Raw genomic sequence first — 7,721 nt, 5'->3', positions numbered from 1 at the left:
CCATGAGGTAGGTAGGGTTCCCAATGTGTGTTTATCAGTTAAAATAAACAGTTGCCGCCTTCACTTCCCAACTTTCAGCCTTGATCTCACAAAAAAACGGAGAATTTTCTCGTTGACTTCCTTGTAACCTGTCAGGCTGTTTGCTGTTAGAAAAGCTTGTGTGCAAACTTATACCTTCTACTATTTGAGTAACGCCTAAAAAGCAGAAAAAGTGATTGTGAAAAGGAAGTCTGGTTTCTTTTATGTAGCCATTTTAGAATTAATTGATGTTTGTAATTTATTTTTATGAATGTAATTATAAACTGATGTCTCGGAGACTGAAAGCTGCTTTTATGTTACATACAACTAACTACAAAGGTAATGTTGCAGGCTTCTATGTTTAATCATTTGCATTTATACTCATTACTGCATAAATATGGCGGAACTGAAGTGCAAACCTGTATTTCTAATGCAATGGTATTTTTTTCAGTTACTAATCAAGCATATTAAAGTTACAGGGTCTGCTCTTGTTCTCATTCACAGAATAAAGGCATCAAACCAGGCAATTTAGCATGTTGGGTAGGATTTTTTTTTTTGGCGCAGTTTTATGTCATGCTCTTCTGTAGATATATCTTCTTGAACTCCTCAAGGTCAAATTCAACGAGACTTCCCTGGGGCTGGACCCAGGGAAGTGGAAGAGAGGCGCAGAAAGCCATGGCCTCGACCTGCTGGCCAGGTTGCTTTTGATGCAGCCCAGGATATGGTTGAATTTCTGGGCTACGAGTGCACATTGACAGGTCATGTTGACCTTCTCATCAACCAACACCCGCAAGTCCTTCTCCTCAGGGCTTTCTGAGGTCAGGCTAGGTTGCTCAGGGCTTTATCCAGTCTTGCATTGAAAACCTCCAAGGATGGAGTCTGCACAGCCTTCCTGGGTAACTGCTCTCCTGCTTGACTGTCCCTTGTTTCCAGTCTGACTTGTCTTAGCTTGTGCTTGTTTTCTCTCTTCCTCTCACCATGAAAATCCATGAATCATCAGGTTCCATCATTTTTATGACCTCCTCATAGGTACTAGAATGCCTATATTTCAAACTAATCCTAAGGGGCAGCTGGGGGTCTCATCTAGGCTTCCTTTCCCATGAAAGGTTGGACTTGGACCAGATGATCCTTCAAGGTCCCTTCCAACCTGGGCTGCTCTATGATTCTATGACTGATGCCAGCGACTGGCTGTACCTACTCTGGGGCATTCTGGTATAGGATTCGTCCCATTATGTGTGTGTGACTGCAGAAATCTAACACAGTCTTTAACGTGTTTTCTCTTCCAAGCTCTTTCAAGCTAGCAGGTGCCTCTCTCCTATAATTTACTCATCCCTTTCCCAGTTCAGAGTGATTTCTTTCTGAAAGTCCTGTCAAAAGGTCAGGAACAGCTTCTGTGGAGGTGGAAAGCTGCTTCCAAGTGGGACTATGGATCTTCAGAAGGGATATTTCTGGTTTCCATACATACACTTCTCCACTAAAAACTCTTTTAGGTATTTTGGGGCTTGTCTGAGTGCTCTAAACACACAACTCCTGAAGACTTTGACATGATCTTCCCCAGCTCAGACTGGAGTGAGAACTTGGGCATTAAAGTCTCAGCTCAGCAAAGCCTTTAAGATGCTCCAAATTGCTTTGCAGGGTTGAGATAGGTCGAAGTATCCACTTTAAGACAAAACCTGCATTTAAATACTTTACCAACATGTGCTCTAAGCCCATGGACTGAGAGTGTGCAGGCTGTGTCCTAGCATGTTGGTTTTTTCCCCATCTTATAAGTAAAAAAGAAAAAGAAAAAAGTTACTGCTTTTTCAAGTTAGACCATTGTTATTAGAAATAGACCACACTATAGGAGGTGTGGTTTTATGAAAGTGTCAACTCTATATGCAGATAAGAGCATCGATCTGTTAACGACTTTTCCTCTGACAAATATAAAAACCATTTCCTGCTATCCTGGAAATCAGCGATCTTCTTTAGCCTGAGATTCAGTTACTCTGACTTCTCTGTCATAACTCTACCTGTTTTTCCGAAAGTATGTGTTTCCATGTCACGGGAGAAATCTGTAGCAACAGCTACCAGCTTTTCACAATTCACAGTTAAAAAGGTAATTAAAAAAAAAAAAAGAAGAAAAAAAAGATTCTGCTATTATTGTGGCAGAACAGACATTACACAGAAAGGATTGCTTACAGATACATTATAAGTTAATCACATCTTTTCTGAAGTATATTGAAAAATTCTCGTTAATGTCTGAAATGAAATACTTATGATTGCAGGAAATTAAATTACTTACAACATTTTTTTTGCTGCCTCTCACTCTCAACACACACTTTTTTGTACATACATATACACACACATAACTATTGTTAATTAAGACTGTCTCCATTATGGGGCTAATTAACAATTAGCATAAACATAATTAGCTAACGTTGACATTTAACTCATTACGTTGTTTAAATAATTTTCAGAAATTGCCCTTAGTGGCATTCTGTCATACTGAAATAATGGCAGCACTTTGTCATGTAAATTAAATGACATTTGTGTTGTTTCCTCTCTAAGTCATGCATGGAAGGTTTTTTTTTTTTGAGTTACATTCAGTTTGGAATCCAAGATGATTCCTCACCCTTGAGCTACAACATTTGCTCCTTGGATATCCTCCATAAGTAGCCTGAACTTTTGAAGATCTGCATCCTTTTACCTCCAGAAGCCGGCTGGATGTCTCTGTGCAGATTCCTTGCTCCCTGAGTGCTCCCCACAGACTTAATAGTGGCTGATGATTGTTTGGTGATGGGTTTGATGGCAGCGTATGGGGAAGGATAACCTTGCAGCTTGCTGTGACTGGAGTCAGGACTTGCTTTCTGCTCTTATTTGTGCTCACAACCCAGAAAGCCAACCATACCCTGGGCTGCACGAAAAGCAACTTGACCAGTAGGTCAAGGGAGGTGATTCTCCTGCTCTGCTCTGCACTAGTGAGACCCCATCTGCAGTCCAGCTCTGGGGCCCCCAACATAAGAAGGACATGGACCTGTTGAATCAGATCCGAAGGAGGCCCACAAAGATGACCAGAGGGCTGGAGCACCTCTCCTATGAAAACAGGCTGAGAGAATTTGGATTATTCAGCCTGGAGAAGGCTTCAGGGACACCTTATTGCAGCCTTTCCATGCCGTAAGAAAGATGAGGACAGACTGTTTAGCAGGGCCTGTTGTGATAGGACAAGGGCAGATGGTTTTAAACTAAAGGAGGGGAGATTCAGACCCAAGGTAAAGAAGAAATTTTTCACACTGAGGGTGGTGAAACACTGGCCCAGGTTGCCCAGAGAGGTGGTAGATGCCCCATTCCTGGAGACATCCCAGGCCAGGTTGGACGGGGCTCTGAGCAACCTGATGTGGTGCAGATGTCCCTGCTCATGGCAGGGGGTTGGACTAGATGACCTTTGAAGGTCCCTTCCAACCCAAACTATTTCATGATTCTATGATCCGACGATCTGTGGGCAAGCCACTCCATGTGGCCTGCAACTCAGCTCCCTGCCTGTGGGACAGCATCTGGTCTCCCAGCTGGAGGAGTGGCACGAGGGTACAAGCCCTTAATGGCACTCAAATATTGCAGCAAAGAGGGTTATACCGATATAATATAATTATATTATATCCATTCTCCAGAGGAGTAAAAAAGCCTGTTCTAGATGCAATCCAGTGTACATAATTTTTAAGTGTAGTATTTCCAATAAAATATCCTCTTCTGTGGGTCACAAGATTTTCAGTGACTGAGACAGTATTTGCATGGACTATGACTAATACAATGAGGACAGAGACAGATTTACATGAAATGTGTTAAATCTTCCATGATTATTTGCACTGCTGTGTTGTGCCATGGTAGTTGAAAGGGGAAGCACATTTGGTGTGATATAGAGGTTTTGAAGGTGCAGTTTGGATCACCAAGAGGCTGAGAACTGACGGCTTGCTGCAGAATTCTTGGGTTTCAGGTATTTGCAACGAGATATTTTATTCCACAACCCAGCCTACCTGTAGCACTTGGTACTTGCAGTGGTGGGGAAGGGGAACAATGTAAAGGTCTGAATCTTTACAGCTCTTTTTTTATGATGGATTCATGTGTACTTGTACAGAGCTTTCTATACACCATTCTGTGATCCTTAAACTCCTCCTAGATCCCTTTAATGCAAATGACTGAGGGGCCTGTTCTATATTGTGGTATTCTAGGTTAATGGAAAGGGGGAGAAGTAAAAGGAAGACCAAGAAATGGGCTCAAAGGAACACGAGTATACGGCTGAAAGATCAAGGAATTGCTGAGGAGCAGCAGTACGAGCATTTAAAGTGAACATGAGCAGCCTTTAATCAGGGACTCACCAAGCCAACAGTCACCTTAATCAAAGATAGCTGCTCTGGAGGCACCCCCTGCGGAGGGCTGTCCATTACATTTCCATAGGACATGTCACTTAAACTGCTGACAGAACATCCTTCAACCAGTGGTACTTGGCGGGGGTTGAATTCCCTAGTCAATGAATTCACCATCAGAAACTAGGTGATAAACCTGGGCTTTCTGGAGGCTCTGAGACCCAGGTCTCATGGACTTGCCCTTTGCTCTTTTGCTGTATTCCATGGAAAACTAGGAGGAATTAAAATGTACTGTTTTTTCCCCCTCTTTTTGTTTGCTCTATTAGAGTTCACCTGAGTAAGAACTACATTAAAAAGGACTAATAAACCAAGTAAAAGTTTTGTTGAGTGCTAGCACACATCTTATTGAAATGGCATCTGAACTGAATGGCTTTTAGTTAAAAGTTTTTGAGGTGAATGATCCATAAGAAGTACTTCAAGTTGCAACTTCAAAATTATTACTCTTTTAGTCCTTATTTATTGAGACTGCAGTGAGGGAAAACCAGGTCACAGCTGTAAAGCAGATTTTTCCTTATCAGTCTAAAAGCTGTACCCATTATAAGGTGACTAACGCAGTGAAATATGGTGGATAGAAGAGAGTGAGTGTTACACGCTACGGGCACTCCAGCTAGCCAGTATTGGCTAGAAAACACCAGCCTGGAGATGAGTTGAAATAAGGGAATATGACGGTGCAACTATCAAGAGGATGGACCAGACTCCTTTCAGTGGTGCCCAATGACAGGATGAGGGGCAACGGGCACAGACTGAAGCACAGGAGGTTCCATCTGAATATGAGGAGAAACTTCTTTACTGTGAGGTGCCAGAGCCTGGACCAGGCTGCCCAGAGAGGCTGTGGAGTCTCCTTCTCTGGAGACATTCAAACCCACCTGGACACATTCCTGTGTGATCTGCTCTGGTGAACCTGCTTTAGCAGGGGGGTTGGACTGGGTGATCTCCAGAGGTCCCTTCCAACCCCAACCAGTCTGGGATTCTGTAACTACTGCTGTAATAACAACTGATTCTTTGGCATCATCCATTCAGTAATCTTGAAAAACCTGGCAGACATTATGGTTCTGGTCTGAAAGCCACCACAGTCTTTTGAAAGTGTCATTTATGTTGCTTTGTGTTGGGCCGTAACTCCTTAAACCCCAGAAAGGGGATAAGGGTCACCTGGTGGCACTGGTCACACAGCTTGCATTTTTAACAGTTTTATGTTAATGCACCCATCATGTTAAACATAAGAAGGAGAAAACCCTAGCCAGGTGAGGAAGAAAATTGACTTTGAAAAGTCTCTTAGTGGCAAGTAAAAACAAAAACCCCACAAATTCACTTCCCCGTGAAGGGAAACAAAAGCGTCAGCACAGATTTTATTTGGAAAAAGCGAGAGCCCTTAATTATTCCATTAAAAAACGGAAATTGGGATAAGAAATCCAGGTAAAAGGCTGCTGAAGATAAAGACTGACTTGGGAAAAGAACAAGAGTCTGAAATGGATTAAGAAGTTAGTGAAAATGTATCCTCAGGACTTCTTGGCCTGCCACTCTATTTTCAAATGGAGTTATCTACTCTATGTTGTTCTTGATAACGGAAGAGAAAATGATCTGTCAGAAAGCAGTTAGCAGGCCTGGTTTTAGACTTGTGCCTGAGACACAGTTTTTCTCTAAGAGCTGGGCCACGAACTTTGGTAATAAGATACATACTGAGAATTTCTTATGGATAAAGCCTGAGCTACCATGTGTGTGTTGTTTTATTCCTGACAACCTGCTTTTATATTTATTTGTGTTGAGTGGCATAACAAAACAGAAAAGATGCCACTGAAAAAGAATTACAATAAAATCAACAAATGAAATCTATAACTTCAGAAATGAATGAATGTCATCTTTTGCTTCAAAAGCAAAATTGACTGGCAACGTTATGCCTACAACGGCTAAATCAAATGTCCAAGAGAGTTGTTCAGGACTGATTTTGGCTGTTAAGTGCTTGTCAAAGCTCACAGGCCCTCTCACGACTCTATAAAATTCAAAAGAATTATAGGAGCTCCAGGGTCACATAATTCATTGCACAGTAGATTTAACCTGCCGGCAAGTAATTCATATTTGTGGGAATAATATTGTTTTCCACTTTCTGAGAGTTATCGCTGTGTCTCCCTTCCAGGTCACTACGGATATCAAAAATCAATTTGGAAAGATGGATACTGTCAGAGAATAAAGCATGAAGTCAGTGATGCTTTCACTTTTCTTCTTTCTTTCTAAATGGATAGGTTGAGACAGTTATACTTTTGTTCTGAACCTTTGCAGTGTGATGATTGCTCTCGTATGGACACTTGATACTCAAAATAAAGCCTGAGTTTGTTCAGTTGTAGAGGTCAGTTTTTTGCTAGGTGTTTTTTTTTTTTTCAAATTCAATCTGAAATAGATACATCTTCATGCTTAACAAGGTCTTTGTAACACAAGCTGAAGAGGACAAGTAAATAATTCAAATATTGGCTTATTTTTCTTTTGGATCAGCATGTTTGTCACCTCTTGTCATTCTGCTCAAGGTATTTTGGAGAGTTCTTAGCCATTTTTTGCTATTATTTCTTTAAATGTGCACTTGTCATTGAGATGTGTAACAGCAGTCACAGTCAGAATGATAGGACCGTTACACTTGATAGGATTTAAAAATGATGTGTACTTTAAAAAATAGTCTTTGATGTCATGGTGATGGGCGCATTACATATCCTAGACCTGGCAAACAAGTACAATCTGAGAGAGAACGTAAAGCAGTGTAACCTGAGAGTAATGCAGAGCAACAACCCGAACACTATGTTAGATGTAAGGTACATGTCAGAAGTGCTGGATCAATTCATTCTATGCCAAACATGACCTGAAAGTAGCAGCAAGCTCAGACCTGGTTTAGTGAGAATATTGATATGGGAGAAAGTGCTGGGATGCTGAAGAAACACTCAGTTTCCTTTAGCGATGGCTGCTAGATAACTGATAACTGGTTTGGGAATTTTTTGAGCCAAAGCTTAAAGACGGTATTGTTCCTTTACTATACCTTTTCCACCCCCACCCCCTACATTTGTAGCCTTGTTGGAGAAGCCCTTTAAAAGAGCAAACAAGGGCAAAATCTTTAGAAAAACTGAAGCTAAAGAAGCAATCTCCTTTCCTCCTTGATGCAACTACCACAAGAGGAAAGCAGTTTCTGTTCTGGTGACTGGTCTCAGACGACTCTTTCTAGGGAGCTGCTCTATATTGTACATGGGTCCTGACATCTACCTCTAAGTGCTCAAGAAATGTTAGTCGTAAATCACACGTACGTAACAGGTACTTGTGCCTGCTTTACAG

The sequence above is a fragment of the Caloenas nicobarica genome, chromosome 4 (assembly GCF_036013445.1).
Source record: "Caloenas nicobarica isolate bCalNic1 chromosome 4, bCalNic1.hap1, whole genome shotgun sequence".
Classification (NCBI taxonomy): Eukaryota; Metazoa; Chordata; class Aves; order Columbiformes; family Columbidae; genus Caloenas; species Caloenas nicobarica.
This window is presented reverse-complemented; position numbering follows the sequence as displayed.